The 27,065-nt window shown below is 37.8% G+C and overlaps 1 long non-coding RNA gene across 2 annotated transcripts in view; it reads left to right on the plus strand.

The window, feature by feature from the left end:
- The window catches only part of LOC128579859 (uncharacterized), a 34,224-nt gene extending 8,048 nt beyond the window's left edge, over window positions 1-26,176 (plus strand). Inside the window, exons 1-3 of one of the 2 annotated variants that reach the window (XR_008378285.1) lie at window positions 1,422-1,528; window positions 19,931-20,184; window positions 21,282-26,176. This is a non-coding gene — a long non-coding RNA (uncharacterized LOC128579859). Of the gene's footprint in view, window positions 1-1,421; window positions 1,529-19,930; window positions 20,185-21,281 lie in introns of those variants that run through there. The other variant, XR_008378284.1, reaches the window with a different exon arrangement.
- The last annotated feature ends 889 nt before the right edge of the window (window positions 26,177-27,065 follow it).

Consider the following 27,065-nt stretch of genomic DNA (forward strand, 5'->3'; position numbering starts at 1 on the left):
TGTGACACCATGGCACTCTAAAGAGGGCGACATAAGAAGACTCTGTCTCAAAAAAAAAAAGTGATGGGTTTTTTTGAATTCAAAAGTAATTAGAATTTTTTGTCTTTTAATTTCTGAATTTCTGAATTTTCCAGTTTTGCAACAATGCACAAGTATTACGTATATAATAAAGTTTTAACACCTCGTAATTAGCCATTGTTACAGAATGTTCTGCACCCAGCACTGCATTTCGTTTTGTTGAGGCAGGTATGTGGGAAGGTATCAACAAAGACAATATTACAGTTTGTCTTATTAAGGTTTCATACTCAGGGTACAAAATATAGACATATAAGAGGGTAATAGTATTTTTTAATCATCCAAATTGCTTTTTAGTTGATATAGAAGGGAACCATGGTAAGCCCTGTGAAGACATGGATCATGTCTGTCTTTTTCTCTATTCCATCACATTGTGGATGGTCAGCACGTATTTATTAAATGAGAATGAGAATCATCTTGATGCCAATGACGGGAGAATGGTCTGTCATAGGATGAACTGGGAGAAGAGAAGGGTAGCAGTTGAGAAGGGCCAGAATTACTAGGATGAGGGACTTACGATGTAAATGAATTTTGAAGGCGGGAACTGATCTATTACAAATTTTGTGCTTATAAATCAGGAATTATTTTAAATATAAAACCAAATATACATTTAACTCTTTCAAGTTGGTGTTGGAGATTTCAAAATACTGACCTTTTCATGCTGCTCTGATCTGGTTCCTCACCTTTTTTTTTTTTTTATTAAATCATAGCTGTGTACATCAATACGATCATGGGGCACCATATACTTGTTTCATAGAATATTTGACACATTTTCATCTCATTAGTTGACGTAGCCCTCCTGGCATTTTCTTAGTTACTTTGCCAAGACATTTACATTCCACATTTGCCAAGGCTCACATGTACCCTTGTAAGATGCACCACAGGTGTGATCCTTTCAATCCCCCTCCCTCTACCCTCCCCACGCTTTCCCCCTTCCCCCTGTTCTTAGGTTGTAACTTGGTTATAGCTTTCATGTGAAGGTCCTAAGTTAGTTTCATAGTAGGGGTGAATACATTGGATATTTTTTCTTCCATTCTTTTTTTTTTTAATGTTTAAAATTCATTAACAATTTTATTATTTCAAATATGTTTAATAAGTAACATAATATTTCATTTTCTATGTGTGTACATTTTTCAAGTTAAAATAAGTGTGAGTGGATTTCATATTCAAGGCCTATGTTTAATATTTTTGTATATTTAAAATATAATAGTTATACTTAAATTTAGATTTTCTTTTTTTTTTTATTGTTGGTTTTCTTCCATTCTTGAGACACTTTACTGAGAAGAATATGTTCCAGCTCCATCCATGTAAACATGAAAAAAGTCTCCATCTTTCTTCAAGGCTGCATAGTATTCCATGGTGTACATATACCACAATTTGTTAATCCATTCGTGGATCGATGGCGGCCTTCAGACATATGAAAAAATGCTCATCAGGCGGCGCCTGTGGCTCAGTGAGTAGGGTGCCGGCCCCATATGCCGAGGGTGGCGGGTTCAGACCCAGCCCCGGCCAAACTGCAACAAAAAAATAGCCGGGCGTTGTGGCAGGCGCCTGTAGTCCCAGCTGCTCAGGAGGCTGAGGCTAGAGAATCACGTAAGCCCAAGAGTTAGAGGTTGCTGTGAGCCGTGTGACACCACAGCACTCTACCAGAGGGCGGTACAGTGAGACTCTGTCTCTACAAAAAAAAAAAAAAATGCTCATCATCTTTAATCATCAGAGAAATGCAAATCAAAACTACTTTGAGATATCATCTAACTCCAGTGACACTAGTCTATATCACAAAATCTCAAGACCAGAGATGTTGGCGTGGATCTGGAGAAAAGGGAACACTTTTGCACTGCTGGTGGGAATGCAAACTAATACATTCCTTTTGGAAAGATATATGGAGAACACTTAGAGATCTAAAAATAGATCTGCCATTCAATCCTGTAATTCCTCTGCTGGGCAAAAGGAAGCAGAGGACCAAAAAGAAGACCCAGAAGACCAAAAACCACATCATAACCAGAATCTTTATTGCAGCCCTATTCATAATTGCTAAGTCATGGTCCCTCACCTCTTACCCATATTTCTGCTTTGGCAGGAAAACAGTCTATAATTCAAAATTGCTCTGACAGACAAGCTATCAGTGGCACATACTGCTTAAAACCGCTTTAGAATGGAATGCCTTGGAATATACAGTTGTCATTAAATCTTGTGTGTATAGTAGGAAGTAGATTTACATTGGGGAATGGAGATACAAAAAGTGACACAGCAGATCAAAAAAAGTACTAAAGACCTGGTGGGAAGTCATGGTAGTAACTCTTAATTGTAGGCCCTAATTGAAGCAGTGTTATAACTTACACCACAACATTGTTGGGTCAGGGTGGAAAAGGTGTGGTATACAAGTTAGAAATAGCTTAATACTTTCTTTAGCATTGCTTTCTTGTAGGGTACTGAATTCAGCTGATTTAAAGAGTTTAGGTAGAGTTTTTAGCTCATAGAGTTATTGTAGAGGCAGTGACTGTCATAAACTATGCTGGTTTTTAAAAAAAATTTATGATCTGTCCCAATATCGGTTATTTTATGTATCACTTTTAAAATTACTCCCATTATCTAAGCAATTACATATCCTTTCATTTAAGGCTAAATAGTGTGTTGCTTATTTTTAAAGAAACCAGTCCAAGTGAAATAAGGGCCCTGTTTCTTTCTTTTTTCCTTTTAATTTTTTTTTGTTGTTAAATCACAGCTGTGTACATTAGTGCAATCAAGGGGTTCAATGTGCTGGTTTCATATACAATCCGAGATATTCTCATCAAACTGTTCAACGTAGCCTTCATGGCATTTTCTTAGTTATTGTATGTAGGCATTCGTATTCTGCCTTTAGTAAGTTTCGCCTGTACCCATTCTAAGATGCACATAGGTGTGGCCCCACCCATTAACCTCCCTCCACCCTAACCTCCCCCCTCTCTTCCCCTTCCTTGGCCCCTTTCCTCATAGTCTTGTGCTATACTTGGATTATAGCCTTCATGTGAAAGCTAGAATTTAGCTTCATAGTAGGGCTGAGTACATTGGATAGTTTTTCTTCCATTTCTGAGATGCTTTGCTAAGAAGAATATGTTCCAGCTCCATCCATATAAACATGAAAGAGGTAAAGTCTCCATCTTTCTTTAAGGCTGCATAATATTCCATGGTATACATGTACCACAGTTTGCTAGTCCATTCATGGGTCAATGGGCACTTGGGCTTCTTCCATGACTTAGCAATTATGAATTGGGCTGCAATAAACTTTCTGGTACAGATGTCTTTGTTACATTATGATTTTTGGTCTTCTGGGTATAAACCTAGTAAAGGAATTATAGGATCGAATGGCAGGTCTATTTTTAGGTCTCTAAGTATTCTCCAAACATCCTTCCAGAGGGAACATATTAGTGTGCATTCACACCAGCAGTGTAGAGGTGTGCCCTTTTTTCCACATCCACGCCAACATCTCTGGTTTGGGGATTTTGTTATGTGGGCTACTCTTACTGGGGTTAGGTGATATCTCAAAGTAGTTTTGATTTGCATTTCTCTGATGATTAAGGATGATGAGCTTTTTTTCATGTGTTTCTAGATTGTGCATCTGTCTTTAGAGAAATTTCTCTTCAAGTCCCTTGCCCACCCTGAGATGGGATCACGTGTTCTTTTCTTGCTAATATGTTTGAGTTCTCTGTGGATTCTGGTTATTAGACCTTTATCGGAGGTAGAATCTGCAAATGTTTTCTCCCATTCTGAGGCCTGTCTGCTTGCTTTACTTACTATGTTCTTGGCTGTGCAGAAGCTTTTTAGTTTGATCAGGTCCCAGTAGTGTATTTTTGATACTGCTTCAATTGCCTTGGGAGTCCTCCTCATAAAATATTCACCCAGGCCGATTCCTTCAAGAGTTTTCCCTGCACTTTCTTCAAGTATTTTTATAGTTCCGTATCTTAAGTTTAAATCTTTTATCCAGTGAGAGTCTATCTTAGTTAATGGTGAAAGGTGGGGGTCCAGTTTCAATCTTCTACAGGTTGCCAGCCAGTTTACCCAGCACCATTTGTTAAATAGGGAATCTTTTCCCCACTGAATGTTTTTAATTGGCTTGTCAAAGGTCAAATAATGGTAAGTAGCTGGATTCATCTCTTGGTTCTCTATTCTGTTCCAGACATCTACTTCTCTGTTTTTGTGTCAGTACCATACTGTTTTGATCACTATTGATTTGTAGTACAGTCTCAGGTCTGGTAGTGTGATTCCTCCTGCTTTATTTTTATTGCTGAGTAATGTTTTGGCTATTCAAGGTTTTTTCTGATTCCATATAAAATGAAGTATTATTTTTTCAAGATCTTTAAAATATGACAATGGAGCTTTAATAGGAATTGCATTAAAATTATATATTGCTTTGGGTAGTATGGACATTTTAACAATGTTGATTCTTCCCAGCCATGAGCATGGTATGTTTTTTCATTTGTTAACATTTTCAGCTATTTCTTTTTTTAAAGTTTCATAGTTCTCTTTGTAGAGATCTTTCACATCATTTGTTAGCTATACTCACAAATATTTCATCTTCTTTGGCAGTACTGTGAAAGGAATAGAGTCCTTAACTGTTTTTTCAGCTTGGTTATTGTTGGTATATATAAAGGCTACAGATTTATGGGTGTTGATTTTGTAGCCTAAGACATTGCTGTATTCCTTGATCACTTCTAAAAGTTTTGTAGTAGAATCCCTAGTGTTTTCCAGATATACGATCATATCATCTGCAAAGAGTGAAAGTTTGATCTCTTCTGATCCTGTGTGGATACCCTTGATCGCCTTTTCTTCCCTAATTCCAATGGCTAAAACTTCCATTACAATGTTAAAGAGCAATGGAGACAATGGGCAACCTTGCCTGGTTCCTGATTTAAGTGGAAATAATTCCAATTTAACTCCATTCAGTACGATATGGGCTGCGGGTTTGCTGTAGATGACCTCTATTAGTTTAAGAAATGTCCCTTCTATACCAATTTTCTTAAGTGTTCTGATCATGAAGGGATGCTGGATATTATCAAAAGCTTTTTCTGCATCAATTGAAAGAATCTTATGGTCCTTATTTTTTAGTTTGTTTATGTACTGAATTACATTTGTAGGTTTACGTATATTGAACCAGCCTTGAGACCCTGGGATAAATCCCACTTGGTCATGGTATGTAATTTTTTTGATGTGTTGTTGGATTCTGTTTGTTAGGATCTTACAGAGTATTTTTGCATCAATATTCATTAGTGATATTGGTTTATAATTTTCTTTTCTTGTTGGGTCTGTCCCCGGTTTGGGGATCCAGGTGATGTTTGCTTTGTAGAATGTGTTGGGTAATATTCCTTCTTTTTCTATATTTTGGAAGAGGTTCATATAGGTACTAGTTCTTCTTTAAAGGTTAGGTAGAATTCTGATGTAAAGCCATCTGGTCCTGGGCTTTTCTTTTTAGGGAGATTTTATATAGTTACGTTATTTCAGAACTTGATATAGGCCTGTTCAACATTTCCACTTCGTTCTGTCTAAGTCTTGGTAGGTGATGTGCTTCCAGGTATTGGTCGATTTCTTTCAGATTTTCATATTTCTGAGAGTAGAGTTTCTTGTAGTATTCATAAGGATTTCTTGAATTTCTGAGGGGTCTTTTGTTATTTCATCATTACCATTTCTGATTGATGAAATTATAGAGATTTTACTATTTTTTCCTGGTTAGGTTGGCCAAAGGTTTATCTATTTTATTGATCTTTTCAAAACACGAACTTTTGGATTTGTTGATCTGTTGTATAATTCTTTTGTTTTCAATTTCATTTAATTCTGCTCTGATTATGGTTATTTCTTTCCTTCTGCTGGGTTTGGGGTTGGAATGTTCTTCCTTCTCCAGTTGCTTGAGATGTCCCATTAAGTTATTAACTTCCTGTCTTCCCATTTTCTTGAGGAAGGCTTTCAGTGCTATAAATTTCCCTCTTAGGACTGCCTTTGCAGTATCTCAGAGGTTCTGGTAATTCGTGTCTTGATTGTTGTTTTGTTCCAAAAATTTGGTGATTTCCTTCTTAATCTCGTCTATAACCCATCTGTCTTTCAGCATAAGGTTGTTTAGCTTCCATGTTTTTGTATGGGTATGCAGGTTCCTGTTGTTATTTAGTTGAACTTTTATTCCATGATGGTCTGAGAAGATGCAAGGAATAATTTCTATTTTTTAGAATTTGCTGAGGTTAGATTTGTGGCTTAGGATGTGGTCGATTTTGGAGTATGTTCTGTGGGCTGATGCGAAGGATGTGTATTCAGTTTTGTTGGGATGAAATGTTCTGTAGATGTCTGTTAAGTCCAGATGTTGAATGGTTAAGTTTAAATCTAAGATTTCTTTGCTTAGCTTCTTTTTGGAGGATCTATCTAGCACTGCTAAAGGGGTGTTAAAATCTCCAACTACTATGGAACTGGAGGAAATCAAGTTGCTCATGTCAGAGTTTCTCTTACAAATTGAGGTGCGTTCTGGTTGGGTGCATAAATATTAATAATTGAAATCTCATCATGTTAAGTATTACCTTTAACAAATATGAAGTGTCCTTCCTTATCCTTCCTTATTTTGTTTGGTTTAAAGCCTTTTGCATCTGCGAACAGGATTGCAACGCCTGCTTTTTTCTGCTTTCCATTTGCCTGGAGTATAGATGACCATCCCTTCACCTTGAGTCTATATTTGTATTTTAATGTAAGATGCGATTCTTATATGCAGCAGATAATCTGGCTTGAGTTTTTGTATCCAGTCAGCCAACCTGTGCCTCTTTAGAGGGCAATTTAAACCATTCACATTAATTGAGAATATTGATAAGCCTTTTGAGAATCTGTGGACATTTTTAATCCTTTTGTGACTGTGGAAGTTGGAATTTCATCAAAATTTTCTAGGTGGGTTTACTTTTGTGGTGGAGGATTATGCTGGTCTTTATGGAGGATAGGTCTGAGAATATCCTGGAGAGCTGGTTTAGTTATGGCAAATTTCTTCAACATGTGAATGTCAGTGAAGTGTTTAATATGTCCATCATAAATGAAACTCAGTTTAGCTGGGTATAGGATCCTGGGTTGAAAGTTATTTTGTTTTAGGAGATTAAAATTCAATGACCATCTTCTTCTAGCTTGAAAGTTTTCAGCAATGAAATCTGCAGTTATTCTAATATTCTTGCCCTTGTAGGTGATGGTTTTCTTTCGTCTGCTTTCAGAATTTTCTCCTTCATATTAACTTTAGTGAAATTGAGTATGATGTGTGTGGGGGATGTCTTATTTGGGTTGAGTCATGCTGGAGTTCTAGAACTGTCTGCTATCTGAATTTCAGAATTTCTTGGTATGTCTGGAAAGTTATCCTTCATAATCTCATGGAGAAGAGACTCTGTGCCTCGTGAAGCCACTTCGTTGCTTTCGGAGATCCCTATAAGGTGAATATTGGTTTTCTTCGAATTATCCCAGAGCTCTCTGAAACAGTGATCTGTTTTTGCCTTCCATTTCTCTTCCTCTTTGAGAGTTTGGGAGCATTCGAAAGCTTTGTCTTCAATGTCAGAAATCTTTTCTTCTGCCTGCTCTGTTCTGTTACTGAGGGATTGTACTGTGTTTCTCAGGTCTTTGAGGGCTGCAACTTCTTGTCTCAATGTCTCAAAATCTTTGGGTCATTTGGTCTTTGAGTTGGTTGAGTTCTTGAGATATCTTTTTGGTTACTGCTTGGAATTCTAATTCAATCTTATTTGCTATCCAGATTCTGAATTCGATTTCTGACATCTCATAACCCAATTTTTTTTTTTTTGAGACAAGTCTTATTTTGTCATCTCTGGTTAAGTATCCTCAAGTCATCACTGACAGCAACCTCAAACTCTTAGGCTCAAGTGATCCTCTTAACGTCATCCTCCCTAATAGCTGGGGCTACAGGTGTCCAGATATTTTTAGAGATAGGGTCTCACTCTTGCTCAGGTAAGTCTTGAACTCCTGACTCAAGCAATCCACCTGCCTCTGCCTCCCAGAGTGCTAGGATTACAGGTGTTGAGCCACCGTGCCTGGCCCACTATAACCCTATTTTATCCTATAGGTTCACTTTTGTGGAATGTTGAATGTGATATACACATGCAAGGTCAGACAATTAAGTTCGCAAACTCGCCCACATATCTAATTGCTGAATGTCACTATTGTCACCAGGTAGCCAAAGGGAGTACTTTGACAATAGCACTTTTTCTAGGACGAGTTCACGAACTTAATTGTCTGATCCCATATAGCTAAAGCACATTGACCATTTATAAAATGTTTTTACCTAGTATAGTCTTTTGAATTATTTGCCATGCTCATGTGGAACTTTTAAAATAGACCATAAAAATTCCTTAAAGACTTTTAAAGAGCATTGTTTTAAGGATGTTGTTGAGGACAGCTTATTGTAAAGGATTGTGGATGCTTATACTTTTGTCTACCTCTTTTGCATGCTGTTGGTTAAATTTTGTGATTTTTTTTTTTTTTTTTTTTTGTATAGTACTCATTTCTTGGTCTAGAATGCAAACAATAGATTCTTGTGGGAAATTGTTACCAAATTGCTGCCAGAAGACATTGTTATGAAAATTAACCATTACTTACTTTGGGAAAGTATAATAAAGGAAGCATGTTCCCTTTTCATAGATTGAATTCTCAGTTGAATGTTTTTAAGTAGTTGTTGGGGTTTTCATTTAATATCTCAGAAGCATGGCCATTTTGAAGCCTTTTTCACTATTTTTTCAAAGGCACTTTTAAAATGTGAAAGAATGAAACTGGCCTGTTTAAGTAGGAAATACATAACTGTTTATATCTGATGGTTCTTTTTTGCATGTGGGGAAATTGCAATAAATAAGTCTGTAATAAGTAAAGCTTTCATTTTTGCTTTCATAGAAAAGTATTTGGAGTGGAATTATTCTAAACTTCCTAGATTAGAATCAGAATTTTAGAAGGAGAGGAGATCTTAAATGTCATCTAATATAATTTTACTTTCAAGAAGAAACACATATTGAGAACTGATGCAGGTCAACCGAAAAATCAGTGGTAGATCTCAAAATAGAGTTTTGGACTTCAAGCTCCCAGATCAAATCACAGAGAAAAGTAATGGTTACTTTCCTAACTGAATGACCCTTATGGACCAGTGAAATTGATTATTGTGATTTGGTATTTTATTCTAGTTGTCTTTTTTTGGCATATCAATTTTAGTAGAAGCATTTTTGCCCCTAAAACAGCTGCAACTTAGTGGAAGCTGGAACCAAAATAAAAGTTAGGAACTCCCATTCTTTGCTCACAGTTATCTCTTTAGGATGTAAAATTGTTCGGCAAAGTAGAGGGCAAAATTTGAATATTTTATATGCACCAGATACTCTGCTATGATTTCAGTTACTTCTCATAGCATTATGTGTTGAACTTTTATCATTTCATTACACAGGTATAATGAAATTAAGTAATATGGTGTTTACTGTGAAGTATAGTTAACCTGAAGTGCATTTTTTTTTGTGGACTTCTGAACAAAATGGCAGACTGGAAAAGCTCCCTTCTTTTTCAAATACAGTAGAAACTCTGTAAGTTGACCGCCCAAGGGACTATAACAAACTGGTCAAGCTAGGGAACTTCCACATGGTGCATTTCTGTGTATGAAAATTAGGGTCAACTTAAGGAAGTAGTCATTGTAGACAGTGATCAGCTGCAGAGAGAGATTCTACCATATATGGAAATACTAGATAAAAATAAAGCTAAATGTAATAAAAGAGTGATCTGCAGGTGTATGAAATGAGAAAGAACTCATAGCAGAAAACAGAAATTGAGACTTTGTCCTGTAGGGAAGCTAAACACATTACTCCTAATTGTGTGAGTTTTCCTGTAGTGATGGCATCCACAGGCCCAGAAATGGCAGGGAGCTGAGACTGGTCTCCTTGAATGAAAACCCAGACCAGGAAGAGTGAATTATTCATATAAAGGCCATCTGCCAGCCTGTGTTTATGTTCCCTGGATATATCTTCTTTTTGTTTTTAACCTTCTTTGTGTCTTTTTGAGGTCTCTTTTTTAAAAGAAGTATACTGCTGAATTCTGTTATCCACCCTCAGAGACTTTCTTAATTAGTGAGTTTTATTTATTGCTATAGCACATGGAAATTGTTGACATTCTACTTAATACCTTTTAAAAATATTTTTTCTGCCTTTTGTAACATTGAATTTTTTTGTTTTCAACAGCATACGTTTGATATATTGAATTGAGACCTATATTTCTATTAATTCTCCATAATCAGTTTCTTATGTGTATCTTCCCTGTAAACCAGGTAAATCCTTTAAAGGACTTACTTTCCTCTGATCGCTACAGTAGCCATGTACTGTAGAATTTAGTTCTGTGTTGTTAGGGGTGTTCTTTTATCCATTTATCCTTTTTTTGTGTGTGTGAAATATACTTTGTGAGGTTACTTTACTCTTACTTTCACATATCACATAGTGTCCTTGAGCCACAGGTGCTGCTCAGATTTATTTCTATTCTTATTGGAGTGTGTAGTCAAAAGCAATTTTCAAACCTCCCAGGGCCTTTTCAATATCTTTAGTTAACCCTCCCTTTTAAAAAACTAATTAATTTTTATATATTTTAGAAATTCTTGCTCTTCACCCAGGCTAGAGGGTAGTGGCCTGATCATAGTTCACTGTAACCTGAAACTCCTGGACTCAAGGGATCTACTCACCTCTGCCTCCCAAAGCACTGGGATTGCAGGTGTGGGCCCACTATGCCTGGCAGCCTAGCTTAGTTTGGTTAATGATTTTGGTTTGAAATACTTTAACATTTTGAAAATGTTACTACGTTGTTTTCTTTAGTGTTGCTTTTGGGAAATTTTAATGTCAGTTTGATTGCTTAGTCGATGTGTGTGACCTTATTTCCTCTCTAGAAGATTTTGAAATTTTTGTCTTTTTGAGTTTGACTGTAATATGTCTAAGTGTAGTTCATTTTTCACCTTGTTTGGCCCTTGGATTCATATTTATTCATTCCATAAATACTTAATTTATAAGAAGCCTACTGTGTGCCAGGATGTTTTCAAGACATTTTGATCTGAGGACTTTAATCCTTCTTAACTTGTGGAAAGTTACTGATCATTTTTTCAAATTTTGTTTTCTCCGTTGTTTTTTCTTTCTTTCTTTCTTTCATTTTTGAGACAGAGTCTCACTCTGGTGTCCTCTGTAGAGTGCTGTGGTGTCAAAACTCACAGCAGCCTCCAGCTCTTGGGCTTAGGTGATTCTCTTGCCTCAGCCTCCCGAGTAGCTGGGACTACAGGTGCCTGCCACAATGCCTGGCTATTTTTTGTTGTGGTTTGGCCAGGGCAGGGCTCGAACCCGCCACCCTTGATATATGGGGCCAGTGCCCTACTCACTGAGCCATAGGTGCCACCCTGTTTTTTATCTTTTTGTGGGAATTCTTTTAAAATTTGTCATGTCTGACTTCTGTCTGTCTCTTTAATACAGGATGGACATAAAGTTCATGTGCAATTTAAATTGTAAACTACTAATTAGTAGAACTTTATGTCTACCTTGTATTTCTCCTTTTTAAAAAATCCCTTCCTGATGCCTTCTGGGACTTTACTGTTTGATCTTCTGGCTCACTTCTTTGGTTTATTCTTTTATTTCTCTAATCTGAAGAGTCTTTTATTTCAACCCTTATATGTTCACCCCTGTATTTCTTCTTGGTTCTTCTTTATAACTGTTTAGGCCTGCTGCATGCTACCAACCTTCTTTTTCTTTGATGATTTTATCCTAAGTGTTTTAAAAAGATTCTTCATGTGTCTATTCTGTTAATTCCGCTTTGTATCGTAGAGAGAATTTAGTTTGAGTTTTGATTTCATTCTCATTTCAGTGGGAAACCAATAAAAAAAATTTTAGGCAAGGCAGTGATACCATTGGATTTTTAGTTTTGAAGGACCATTCAGAGGCATGGTACCACAAGCATGTAGGCCCAGCTACTCAGGAGACTAAGGCAAAAGGATAGCTTTTGGGCCCAGAAATTCAAGACCAGCCTCAGCAACATAATTTGACCCTATTATAAAAATCACTCTGGCTGCTTCCTAAAAATGATGGAGTGTGTGTAAGAAGGAGGAGAGTAAGAATGTAAGTAGGGAGATCATTTGAGAATTGTTTGCAGTTGTCTAGTCAAGAGGTGATGGTGATATGGATTAGGATAGTAGCATTTGAGGTAGGAGAATGTGAATTTAATTTGGAATACATTTTAGAGCTGGAATCACCATTTTTTTAATTCTTAAGTGATGGCTGGATGAAGGTAGTGCCATTTATTGAAATGGAAAAGATGGATGTGTGGGTGTGGAGGAAAGGTTTGATGAGGAAAATCAAGAATTCTCTGTAGTCTTTTTTGGCTTGGTATGCCAGTAACATCCCTGTGAAGATGTCAAGTAGGCATTTGAATATGCAAATCTGGATTTATACATAAGGTCTAGGTCTAGAGACCACAGATTTATAAGTCAATAGCATGTTAAGTATTTCACACATTATTAACTGCCACGTGAGTTGTATATAAGTCATATGTGTCACCTCTCAAACACTGATCTCAAGGGAATTTTTTTTTTAGTTTGGCAGTGTGTGAAACTCATGAGACCAGATTAGGTTTTCTAACTCACACATTTAGATAATATAAGTTAGGGAATAGAAAGGGGCCCATAAATAGTGCTGAGACACTCCTAACATTTACAAGTTCTGAAGAAAAGGAGAGGTTAAAAAACAAACAAAAAAAAATGAAGCTTCTTTTTTCTTATTCTGTCATCTGCATAATTTTCAGCATAGAAATGTACCATAATTTGTTTAACTATGCATAAATAAATACGTAGATTTCTCCTCCAGTGTTTTGGACACATTAACAATACTTTCTTTGAATGTCTTTGAATATTATGTTTACATATCTGTACAAGTACACTTACGGGATAAATTTCTAGAGATTGAATTACTAGGGAAAAAGGCCGGCATTTATATTTTGATGTTTCTTGTCAAATTTCTCTCTTAAGATGATGTCCCAGCATGATCAGCAATATATGTATAGGACAACTCTTAATCTTTGTCAAATTTTTTTTCTTTTCATCATAGCTCACAGCAACCTTGAACCTGGGCTCAAGTGATCCTCCTGGCTCAGTTTTTCTATTTTTTAGTAGAGGTAGGGTCTTGCTCTTGGTTCGGCTGATCTTGATTGAACTCCTGAGCTCAAGCAATCCACCCACCTCAGCCTCCCGGAGTTGCTAGCATTACAGATGTGAGCCACCGTGCCTGACATTTTGTCAGGCTTTTAAGTGAGAAGTCATGTTATAGTTTTAAAATTATAAATGATTATGAATACTTTTATATGTTTACTCAGCATTTACATTTATTCTTTGAACTGCTTTTTTCTACTAAGTTCTTTTTTTATTGGTTTATTATAACTCTGATTATTTTTCATATGTGTTGCAAGTATTTTCACTTTTAAATTGTTTATGATATTTGCATTATAGAAATTTTAGATTTTTTTCGAACTTAAAAAAATTGCAAATAAGCATTTATATCACATTTTGGAAAGTCCTTCCACATCTAAGAATTTTTTTCCCTTAGGACTTCCATAGTTTAATTTTTATTTGTGTCTTTGACGTAAACTGACAGATATCGCCATTGGTAGAGTGCTGTGGCATCACAGCTCACAGCAACCTCAAAGTCTTGGGCACAAGTGATCCTCTTGCCTAAGCCTCCCAAGTAGCCTGGGACCACAGCCCCTGTCTCTATTTTTAGAGACAGGGGCTCACTCTTGCTTAGGCAGGTATCTAACTCTTGAGCTCAGGTGACCTACCCATGTTAGCCTCTCGGAGTGCTTTTTTACAGGCGTGAGCCACCATGCCTGCCCCTAACTTGCCAGAACTCTTAAATTCATTTGGTGAGAATTGTCAAGGTAATTTTGAAAAAGAAAAATGATGAAGAGGGTCTAAAATTAGTATTAGAAAGCTGTATGATAAAAATATTGTAGTATTGTTGCAAGAATGGAAAGAAGAGTGTAGTGGAACAAACTAGAAAGCCCAGAAAGAAATTCAGTTAGATAAAGGAGTAGGATTCTTTTTCTGATAAATGAATGAGAAGAATTAAACATTAGAAGAAGTTAAAAAAAGATTGAATATGTTTTTTGGAGAAGCTTTAAATGTAAAAGCAAAGGAAGGATTTGTAAAGAAAATTACAAGCATCCAAAATGTATTTGCATTATACACCCATATTCATAGCAGTATTCACAATAGCCAAAAGGTACCAATAACCCATTGTCCATCATGGATGAATAGAACAACAAAATGTGTTGTGTACATACAATGTAATATTACCCAGCTTTATAAAGGAAGGAAATTATGACACTTGCTACAACATGAGTCAAAACTTTGAAGTCAGTACGCTAAGTAAAATTAACCCAGTTACAAAAAGACAGATGTGGTGTGAATCCATTTATATGTAGAACTTGTAGCTGTTTGGCTTAAAAAAAAGAGCCCTTAGCAAGTATTGATCCATGTAGCTCTTAGGGCACAGGTTGACGTACAAGCAGCTTTTGTAGTAGCCATCAAGAGTGTTACACAAAGAATGGAAGAATATGAATAATTCTTAGTCACATGAAGATAATACCCAACTGTTTTCATTTACAAAGTAGCTGTACCATTATGTATTTCCCCACCAACCTCCCCACCCCCCCGCACTACAGGAGAGCTCCAGTTTTTCCACATCCTCACCAACACTTGGTCTTCTTAGTCCTTAATTCTGGTGGGTATATTAATAGCATGTCATTTTTTATTCTTTTTTTAAATTTATTTTTTACTGATGCATAATCATATATATTTGTGGGGTACATGTGATATTTTCTTACATGAATAGAATGTATAATGATCAAGTCAGTGTATATAGGTTATCGATTACCTCAAATATTTATCATTGCAATGTTTTTGGAGCATTTCAAGTCCTATTTCCTAGCTACATTGACATACACAATATATTGTCGTTAAACTCTAGTCATTCTCTGCTAGAGAACGTATGAGTTCATTTCTTCTAACTGTATCAGTTAATTAATCTCTCGTCATGGCTCCCTCGCCACCCCAGCCCCTCTTCACCACCTCTGGTATCTGTCCTGTCTTTCTACCCTTTCTCCCCCAGGAGATCAGCTTAATTTAGGTCGTACACACGAGTGAGGACAGCATCTCATTAGTTTTCCTGGTGACTCAAGGAGGATGAGCATCTTTTCCTGTACTTATTTGCCATTCATTATGTGTTCTTTGATGAACTGTTAAAATCTCTTACTCATTTTAAAATTGGATATCTTACTGGTTCATAAGAGTTATTTATATATTTTGGGCATAAATCCTTTATAAAGATATAATTTGCAAATATTTTCTCCTAGTATGGCTTGTTTTTCGTTTTCTTTTTTTTTTTTTTCTTTTAGAGACAGTATCACTTTATCGCCCTTGTTAGAGTGCTGTGGCACCACAGCTCACAGCAACCTCAAACTCTGGGGCTTTAAGCGATTCTCTTGTCTCAGCCTCCCAAGTAGCTGGGACTACAGGCGCCCACCACAATGCCCAGCAATTTTTTTTTTTTTTTGTAGAGACAGAGTCTCACTGTACCGCCCTTGGGTAGAGTGCCGTGGCATCACACAGCTCACAGCAACCTCTAACTCTTGGGCTTATACGATTCTCTTGCCTCAGCCTCCCGAACAGCTGGGACTACAGGCACCCGCCACAACGCCCGGCTATTTTTTTTTGTTGCAGTTTGGCCGGGGCTGGGTTTGAACCTGCCACCCTCGGCATATGGGGCTGGTGCCCTACTCACTGAGCCACAGGCACCGCCCAATGCCCAGCAATTTTTTGTTGCAGTTTGAATATTAATTTGACATATGATTCACTTGCACTAATTCAAGCTACATGCTTTTCGTATACAAACCTACATGTGACATGTAAATTCTAAATTTCACATGATATAAGAGGAAAAATAAGTAAAGCAGCAGCCACTGAAAATAAGTTGTCTAAGAAAAACATTAACTTTTTACTGAAGGATTGTTCAAGATAGTATTGTAGTTAACCCTTGAAAAACATGAGGGTTAGGGGCACCAACCCTCACGCAGTTCAAAATCCACATGTAACTTTGACTCCCCCAAAGCTTTACTAATAGCCAAATGCTGACCAGAAGCTTAACCAGTAACAGTTGATTAACACATATCTTGTATTTCATATGTATTATATATTGTATTCTTACAAGAAAGATAAAGAATGTTATCAAGAAAATCATAAGAAACGGAACGTATGTTTACTATTCATTAAGTAGAAATGGATCATCACACAGATCTTCATCCCTGACATTTTCACAGTAGGATGAGGAGAGAAGAGGGGCTGGTCTTGCTGTCTCGGGGGTAGCAGAGGTGAAAGAGGTGGAGTTAGAAGAAAAGGTGGGTGAGACAGGCACAGTTGGCGTAACTTTATAAAAGATACATGGTAATTTCACTTTTTTGCTTTTCCAATCTCTAAAAATGTTTATGTTTCTATATGATACCAACCCTCCTTCCACCATTTACCTTAGTCCAGTGCCTGTATAATAGGAAGGTCCATGTCAGTAAGAGAAAAAAAGGTCAAAAAAATTTTGAGGAACCCTTCTGCCAGACTGTCAACTTGTTTCTGGCACTGTTATTCTAAATCCTCCTCATCACCTGGTAATGGTTCAGAAGCACTCATCAAGTCATCTTCTGTTAATACTTCTGTTATGTCCATGAACTCTTAAATTTCCTCAAAATCCGCATCTTGAAACCCTTGACCCACCACCTTTTTTGTCATGATCTCATGATTTCCTTGATAGGCTCTGAGGTAAATACTGTGAAAGTCATACATAACATTCAGATACAATTTTCTTCAGCAGGTATTTACTGTTTGGGACTTGATGGCTTTCAAAGTTTTGGGGTTTTATTATTTGTTTTTGAGACAGAGTCTCACTGTGTTGCCTTTGGTAGAGTGCCGTGGTGTCACAGCTCACAGCAACCTCAAACTCTTGGGCTTAAGCAATTCTCTTGTATCAGCCTCCCAAGTAGTTGGAACTACAGGCACCTACCACAACGCCCGGCTATCTTTTGGTTGTGGGGTTGTCATTGTTGTGTGGCAGGCCTGGGCTGGATTCAAACCCGCCAGCTCTGGTGTATGTGGCTGGCATCCTAGCCACTGAGCTACAGGTGTCGAGCCTGTTTTTTTTTTTTTTTTCTTTTGAAATAGGCCTTTGCTCTGTCACCTGGGCTAGAGTACAGTGGCATTATCATAACTCACTGCAACCTCAAACTTCTGTGCACAAGTGATCCTCCTGGCTCAGGCTTCAGTCAAGTAGCTGGACTACATATGTGTACTACCACATCTGGCTAATTTTTCTATTTTTTCGTAGAGAAAGGGTCTTGCTCTTGCTCAGGTTTTTCTCGAACTTCTGGCCTCAAGCAATCCTCCTGCCGTGGCCTCCTAAAGTGCTAGAACTACCCACCATGCTGGCCTCTCACAGCCTTTTCTATTACAATACCATCTTTTCAATGGTATAATCCTTCCAGGCTTTTCCTAATGTTCTATCAGTGTTTTCTTTTCCATGGAATACCATGTGTAATGAGCCTTAAAGATCCTTATGATCTTCTGTCTTCTGATCCTGAAGCTGATTTAGACACATTGTATTTGGGAGCAAGTAGACTACTTTAATGCTTTTGGTGTTACAATCAAGTGATCCTGGTTAGCCACAGGCGTTGTCTAATATTAAAAGAACTTTAAAAGGCAGTTCCTTGCTGGGAAGGTACTTTTTGACTTCAGGGACAAAGCACTGATGGAACCAATCTAGAAAAGAGTTCTTGTTCAGGCCTTCCCGACTGACCCTGGTGTTCACCTTGTCCTGTCACAGTCAGGAGGAGTTAGCAAATACTTTATAGATAAATATCGATCATTAACCTAATTGCATTTGCATGAAACAGCAGAATTAGCTTATACCTTAACGTCCCAAATAATGGTGCTCACTTCTCTTCCTTACTAATAAATGTCCTTTCTGAAATACTTTTTCCAGAATAAGGCCCTTTTAATCTACATTAAAAACCCTGTTCAGGCAGACATCCTTTCTCTTCAAATTTGTATAAATTTTAGCTTTTTAATAATATATTTGTGTATATTTTATGGCAGTAAATGATAAAATAGACTAGTATCTACACATATTTTATAATTCATGACATATCTCCTTAATTTTTTCAATAGTTCTAGGCTACATAGTTTGAATTTTTAAAAATTGTTGGAAATCTCAAAGAATTCCATATATTTACTGAAAAAATTCTTCATATAAGTGGATTCACACCATTCAAACCTGTGTTGTTCAAGGGTCAAGTGTATTTCAACTGGGCTAAATTATGTGACAGAAGTATTAACTACTTAAGTTTATCCAATAAACATAAACTCGACAATTTATAATCATTTAAACTATGAAAAAGACTGGTAAAAGGAGGTGAAATACTAATAAGCTTGATTAGTCTTTCAGGAAACAAACCCCTTCTGTTTTAAAGTCTTTGTTCTGTTGATACAATATTTTCTGAATTTAATACTTATTTTAACTAAAAAAATTTATCATTTCAATTACTTTTGTAATAAAAGGTACCATGTTCACAAAAGAAATATTAGAAAACATTAAAAAATACAAAGAAGAAAATACGAGGTTTGACGATTAAGTTCGGGAACCTGGGACTGTGAGCTTACGGTTGGCAGTACTGTTATTAAATAGCTCAGTAAAGTTTCACACATAACCTTGGTATATCAACATCTTACAGCTGTGTCTGTGTTGATATGTAGTGGTATGACTCACTGAGTGGTATTCATTATTACTTTTGTGTGTTTGTGCATTGCGAGAATGTCAGAGCTTCAATTAGAGCAATGAACAAACATTAAATTTCTTGTTAAACTTGGCAAGAGCAGAAATGAAATCAGGGATATGTTAGTCTGAGTTTATGGGAATAATGCCATAGAGAAAACAGCAGTGTACAAATGGATTAAACATTTTTCTGAGGGGAGAGAAAACATTACTGATGAAGAGAGGTCAGGGTGGCCAGTGATGAGAACTGATGAAAACATTGCAAAAATCTGTTGAATTGTGGATCAGAATCATCAGCTGACTGTGAGAAGCACAGGATACCAAGTAAACATTGACAGAGAAATAGGAAAATGTTAACCAAAAATCTTGGCATGAGAAAGAGGTGTACAAAAATGGTCCTGAAGGAGCTCACCAATGAACAAAAGCAAAAGAGAATCGAAGTGTACCAAGACCTCTGGAGAGGCAAGATGATGTTTTGGGCCACGGTATCACAGGTGATGAAACATGGGTGTACCAATATGTCAATGTAGCTAGGAGATAGTACTTGAAATGCTCCAAAAACATTGCAATGATAAATATTTGAGGTAATTGATAACCTCTATACACTGACTTGATCATTATACGTTCTATTCATGTAAGAAACGTCATTCCTGGGTAGCTCTGTAACCGTTCAGAAGGGGAGGAAACAGTTTTTCCCCACCAGAAGCATTCTGCCAGATATCTGCAATACCGTGCTGAACAATTGTTTTACTGACACCATACACATTGTGCCATGGCTTTTGACACCTTAGTTACATTGGTGAGAAACTTGCCATCAGCAGTAACTTTCAGAGAATTGTATGTACGATAAGTACAAGTATTCTGCGAAACACATTGCACTTTGAAACATGTGGAAGTTTTTATACAGAAAGTTCCAATGAACCATGTAAGAAACCAGGAATTGTGAGATTTTAGAAAAGGCATACATGTTTAGCTCTTTATAGCATGAAGAAAATGTTTTTCTCTCCCAGTAGGATACTGCTGGATATAAGCTGGAGATGTGGTGAACTGCCGGATGTACACTATAAGAAAGGCGATGTGAGGATTCAGATCACCCTGGAGAGGATTACTCGCTGAACGTGCACCAACAGAAAGGAGAGGCGAGGAGTCGGATCACCCTGGAGAGGATTACTCTCTGGATGTTAGATTTGCATGAAGTCGACGTGAGCACTCGGATCACCCAGGAGAGGATTGCTTGCTGGATGTACACTAGCACAAGGGCGAGGTGAGGAGTCGCGTTTGTTTGGGAGAGGAGTGCTGAATGGATGCACACTGGCCGAAAGGAAGGTTGAAGATGTGGGTGCACTGGGATAAATGTGCTGTATGCCTGCACACAGAAAGAAATGGGATTTTTTTTTTTTTTTTTTTTTTTTTGTAGAGACAGAGTTTCACTGTACTGCCCTTGGATAGCGTGCCGTGGCGTCACACGGCTCACAGCAACCTCTAACTCTTGGGCTTACGCGATTCTCTTGCCTCAGCCTCCCGAGTAGCTGGGACTACAGGCACCCGCCACAATGCCCGGCAATTTTTTTTGTTGTTGTTGTTGCAGTTTGGCCGGGGCTGGGTTTGAACCCGCCACCCTCGGCATATGGGGCGGGCGCCCTACTCACTGAGCCACAGGTGCCGCCCGAAATGGGATTTTGTTAACATGGCTCCAAAGCATGCCGTCTGAAACATGTTGGAATAGGTCAGCAAACCTACTCTCACTGAAATCGTGCACTTTATAGCAGTACAGTAACACACACCGGCTTAGGAGGAAATGGGTATTAATGTTCCCTCAGCAGTACGGTTGAGAGAGTTACATGTACGATGAAAACTAGTATTCTCGGGTAGATTTTGCACCAAACAAATACGCTGAATATGCTTCTGGCAGGGAAAAACTTTCCTCTCTCTAAGGAGGAACTTCAAGGTGCAACTTCTGGGGTTCGAGGAGTTTTGGAAGTTCGGAAACATCATTCCTGGGTAGCTCTGTAACCGTTCAGAAGGGGAGGAAACAGTTTTTCCCCGCCAGAAGCATTCTGCCAGATATCTGCAATACCGGGGCTGAACAATTGTTTTACTGACACCATACACGTTGTGCCATGGCTTTTGACACCTTAGTTACATTGGGGAGAAACTCGCCATCAGCAGTAACTTTCAGAGAATTGTATGTACGATAAGTACAAGTATTCTGTGAAACACATCGCACTTTGAAACATGTGGAAGTTTTTATACAGAAAGTTCTAGTGAACCATGTAAGAAACCAGGAATTGTGAGATTTTAAAAAAGGCATACATGTTTAGCTCTTTATAGCATGAAGAAATTGTTTTTCTCTCCCAGTAGGATACTGCTGGATATAAGCTGGAGATGTGGCGAACTGCCGGATGTACACTATCAGAAAGGCGATGTGAGGTCTCGGATCACCCTGGAGAGGATTACTGGCTGAACATGCACTAACAGAAAGGAGAGGCAAGGACTCGGATCACCCTGGAGAGGATTACTCGCTGAACGTTCACTAACAGAAAGGAGAGGTGAGGACTCGGATCACCCTGAGAAGATTACTCGCTGCAAGTGCACTAACAGAAAGGAAAGGTGAAGACTCTGATCACCCTGAGAAGATTACTCGCTTTAAGAGCACTAACAGAAGGGAAAGGTGAGGACTCAGATCACCCTGGGGAGGATTACTCCCTTGATGTTAGGCTTGCAAAAGTCGAAGTGAGGACTTGGATCATCAAGGACAGGATTACTACCTGGATTTACAACAGGAAGGCGACGTGAGGACTCAGATCACCCAGGCGAGGATTACTTGCTGGATGTACACTAGCACAAGGGCGAGGTTTGGGAGAGGAGTGCTGAATGGATGGACACTAGCAGAAAGGAAGGTTGAAGACGCGGATGCACTGGGATAAATGTGCTGTATGCCTGCACACAGAAATGGGATTTTGTTATGTGGCTCCAAAGCATACCGTGTGAAACATGTTGGAATAGGTCAGCAAACCTACTCTCACTGAAATCGTGCACGCTATAGCAATACAGTTTGCACAGCGGCTTAGGAGGACATGGGTATTGATGTTCCCGCAGCTGTAAGGTTGATAGAGTTGCATGTATGATGAAAACAAGTATTCTCTGGTAGATTTTGCACTGAAGAAATATGCTGAAGTTTCTCTAAGGAGGAACTTCCAGATGAAACTTCTGGGGTGCAAAAGGTTGTGGAAATTGGGAAACTTCTTTCCCGGGTAGCTCTGAAACCATTATGAGAGGAGAAAACAGTTGTTTGCCGCCACAGGCGTTCTGCCGGATATCTGCATTAGCGTGGCTGAACCCCTGTGTCACTGACATCATGCTCGTTGTGCCATGGCTTTTGACACCTTCAATTACATTGGTGAGAGAATGGCACTCAGTAGTGATTTTCAGAGCGTTACATGTACGATAAGTACAAGTATTCTGCGAAATACATTGCACTTTGAAACATGTGGAAGGTTTTATAAAGAAAGTACCTATGAACCGTCTAGGAAACCAGGTCTTGTGGGATTTTGAAAAAGGCATACATGTTTAGTAGCTCTTAATAGCATGACTTAAGAGAAGAAAATGCTTTTCTCTCCCAGTAGGAAACTGCTGTCTATAAGCTGGAGCAGTGGCAAACTGAGGCATGTACACTATCAGAAAGCAATGTTAGGACCCAGATCACCCTGGAGAGGATTACTCCCTGAGAGTGCACTAAGAGAAAGGAGGGGCGAGGACTTGGATCACCCTGGAGAGGATTACTCACCTGATGTTATACTTGCAGAACGTTGAGGTGAGGACTTGGATCATCCTGGAGAGGATTACTCTCTGGATGTTAGATTTGCATGATAGAAATTATTCCTTGCATCTTCTCAGATGATCATGGAATAAAAGTGGAACTCAGTAACAACAGGAACCTGCATACTAATACAAAAACATGGAAGCTGAAAAACCTCATGCTGAACGATAGCTGGATCATAGAAGAGAATAAGAAGAAAATAAATTTTTGGAAGAAAACGACAATGAAGACACAGATTGTCAGAACCTCTGGGATACCACAAAGGTCGTCCTAAGAGGGAAATTTATAGCACTGCAAGCCTTCCTCAAGAGAACAGAAAGAGAGGAAGTTAACAACTTAATGGGACATTTCAAGCAATTAAAAAAGGAAGAACATTCCAATCCCAAACCCAGCAGAAGAAAAGAAATAACAAAAATTAGAGCAGAATTAAATGAAATTGAAAATAAAAGAATTATACAACAGATCAATAAATCAAAAAGTTGGTTTTTTGAAAAGGTCAATAAAACAGATAAAGCTTTAGCTAACCTAACCAGGAAAAAAAGAGTAAAATCTCTAATTTCATCAATCAGAAATGGTAAAGACGAAATAACAACAGACTCCTCAGAAATTCAAAAAATCCTTAATGAATAGTATAAGAAACTTTATTCTCAGAAATATGAAAATCTGAAGGAAATTGACCAATACTTGGAAGTACATCACCTTCCAAGACTTAGCCAGAATCAAGTGGAAATGTGAACAGGCCTATATCAAGTTCTGAAATAGCATCAACCATACAAAATCTCCCTAAAAAGAAAAGCCTGGGACCAGATGGCTTCACGTCAGAATTCTACCAAACCTTTAAAGAGGAACTAGTACTTATATTACTCAACCTGTTCCAAAGTATACAAAAAGAAGGAATATTACCCAACACGTTCTATGAAGCAAACATCACCCTGATCCCCAAACCAGGAAAAGACCCAACAAGATAAGAAAATTATAGACCAATATCACTAATGAATATAGAAGCAAAAATATTCAACAAGATCCTAACAAACAGAATCCAGCAACACATCAAACAAATTATACATCATGACCAAATCGGTTTTATCCCAGGGTCTCAAGGCTGGTTCAATATACGTAAATCTATAAATGTAATCCACACAAACAAATTAAGAAACAAAGACCATATGATTCTCTCAATCGATGAAGAGAAAGCTTTTGATAATATCCAGCATCCCTTCATAATCAGAACGCTTAAGAAAATCAGTATAGAAGGGACATTTCTTAAACTGATAGACATCTGCAGCAAACCCACAGCCAATATCATATTGAATGGAGTTAAATTGGAATCATTTCCACTCAGATCAAGAACCAGACAAGGCTGCCCATTGTCTCCATTGCTTTTCAACATTGTAATGGAAGTTTTAGCCACTGCAATTAGGGAAGAAAAGGTGATCAAGGGTATCCATGTAGGGTCAGAAGAGATCAAACTTTCGTTCTTTGCAGATGATATGATAGTATATCTGGAAAACTCTTAGAAGTGATCAGGGAATACAGCAGCGTCTCAGGTTACAAAATCAACATTCATAAATTGGTAGCCTTTATATATACCAACAATAGTCAAGTTGAAAAAACAGTTAAGGACTCTATCCCATTCACAGTAGTGCCAACGAAGATGAAATATTTGGGAATTTATCTAACAAAGGACGTGAAAGATCTCTATAAAGAGAACTATGAAACTCTAAGAAAAGAAATAGCTGAAGATGTTAACAAATGGAAAAACATACCATGCTCATGGCTGGGAAAAATCAGCATTGTAAAAATGTCTATACTACCCAAAGCAATATACAATTTTAATTCAATCCCTATTAAAGCTCCATTGTCATACTTTAAAGATCTTGAAAAAATACTTCGTTTTATATGGAATCAGAAAAAAGCTTGAATAGCCAAGACATTACTTAGAAATAAAAACAAAGCAGGAGGAATTACGCTACCAGATCTCAGACTATACTATAAATCGATAGTGATCAGAACAGCATGGTACTGGCACAAAAACAGAGAGGTAGATATATGGAACAGAATAGAGAGCTAAGAAATAAACCCAGCTACTTATCGTTATTTGATATTTGACAAGCCAATTAAAAACGTTCAATGGGGAAAAGATTCCCTATTATCAAATGGTGCTGGGTGAACTTGCGACCTGTAGAAGACTGAAACTAGACCGACACCTTTCACCTTTAACTAAGATAGACTCTCACTGGATTAAAGATTTAAACTGAAGACATGAAACTATAAAAATACTAGAAGAAAGCACAGGGAAAACTCTTGAAGGAATTGGCCTCAGCATGTATTTTTTGAGGAGGACCCCCACCCAGGGCAATTGAAGCTGCATCAAAAATACACTACTGGGACTTGATGAAACTAAAAAGTTTCTGCACAGCGAAGAACATAGTAAGTAGATCAAGCAGACAGCCTTCAGAATGGGAGAAGATATTTGCAGGATATGTCTCCAACAAAGGTTTAATAACCAGAATCCACAGTGAACTCAAACATATTAACAAGAAAAGAACAAGTGATCCCATCTCAGGTTGGGCAGGGGACTTAAAGAGAAACTTCTCTGTAGGCAGGCGCATAGCCTACAGACACATGAAAAATGCTCATCATCCTTAACCATCAGAGAAATGCAAATCACAACTACTTTGAGATATCATCTAACCCTATTAAGATTAGCCCACATCACAAAATCCCAAAACCACCATGTTGGTGCAGATGTGGAGAAAAGGGAACACTTCTGCACTGCTGATGGGAATGCAAACTAATACGGTCCTTTTGGAAAGATGTTTGGTGAGTACTTAGAGATCTAAAAGTAGATCTGCCATTCAAGCCTATAATTCTTCTACTAGGTATATATCCAGAAGACCAAAAATCGCACTTGAACAAAGATATTTGTACCAGAATGTTTATTGCAGCCCAATTCATAATTGCTACGTCATGGAAAAAACCCAAGTGCCCAACAACTCATGAATGGACTAATAAATTGTGGTATTTGTACACCATGGAATATTATGCAGCCATAAAGAAAGATGGAGACTTTACCTCGTTCATGTTTACATGGATTGGATGGAGCTGGAAAATATTCTTCTTAGCAAGGTTTCCAAAGAATGGAAGAAAAAGTACCCAATGTACTCAGCCCTAATATGAAACTAATTTATAGCTTTCATTCGAAGTCTATAACCCAATGTCAGTGCAAGAATATGGGGAAGGGGGCAAGGGAGGGGAAGAGAGTGGGAGGAAGGGTGGAGGAAGGGTGATTGGTGGGTCCACACCTAGGGTGCATCTTGGAAGGGTACAGGTGAAGTTTACTAAGTGTAGAGTATAAGGATTTGAACACAATAATTAAAATGCCATGAAGGCTATGTTAACCAGTTCAGTGAAAATATTTCAGACTGTATATGGAACCAGCACATTGTATGTACCTCATTATTGCATTATTGTACACAGCTGTGATTTAATAAAAAACATAAACAATAGTAAATTTTTAAGAAGTGTCCTTTTTTATTTCACTTCAAATATTCTATTTGTGTTTATTTTTGTTCTCATTCTTATTCTAACTTTTATTCTGAAAATATTTTTTCTTTGATAGCAAAATTGTCATGAGTTCTTTCACTTCATTTCTGAGTTTTAAAATTCTGATTCATGTTTTTCTCTCATGTCACATAATTTTAAGACTATCAAAAAATTCTTTTTGAAATAGATTGCAATTTTTACATTTTGAAATATACCTCTAGTATGCTCTTATTTCATGTAAGCATGTTTTTCTGCTCCTTCATCTATTTCTTTAATTTGTAAAGAAAAGACATGGATTTTTTCTGGAGGCTGGGAAGTTCAAGGTCATGAGCTGTAGCTGGTGAGGGTCCTCTTGTTGGTTGGGGCTCTCTGTTGCTCCAGAGGAATGTGGGCATTACAGGGTGAGGAGGCTGACTGTGCTAATGTGCTGGTTCAGGTCTCTCTTCCTCTTGTCATCGGGCCATTTGTTCCCCTCCTTTGGTAGCCATGAAGTCATTCACCCATTAATTTGTGAATGAATTTATCCATTCCTGAGGGCAGAGACTTACGATTTGGTGACGTCTTAAACTCTCCTTCCCTCATACTGCGACACTGCACATTAAGTTTGAATTTGAGTTTTGAAGGGGACATGCCAACTGCGGCATTGCACCCCTGGGCCTGTAAAACCTATCCCCTTCTGACATACAAATATATTCTTTTCATATTCATGGCCACAGAGGATTAAGTGAATGCAGCACTAGCTGAAAGTACAAAGTCCCATCTCTGAGCCTGTGAAATTC

The sequence above is a fragment of the Nycticebus coucang genome, chromosome 2, assembly GCF_027406575.1.
Source record: "Nycticebus coucang isolate mNycCou1 chromosome 2, mNycCou1.pri, whole genome shotgun sequence".
NCBI lineage: Eukaryota > Metazoa > Chordata > Mammalia > Primates > Lorisidae > Nycticebus > Nycticebus coucang.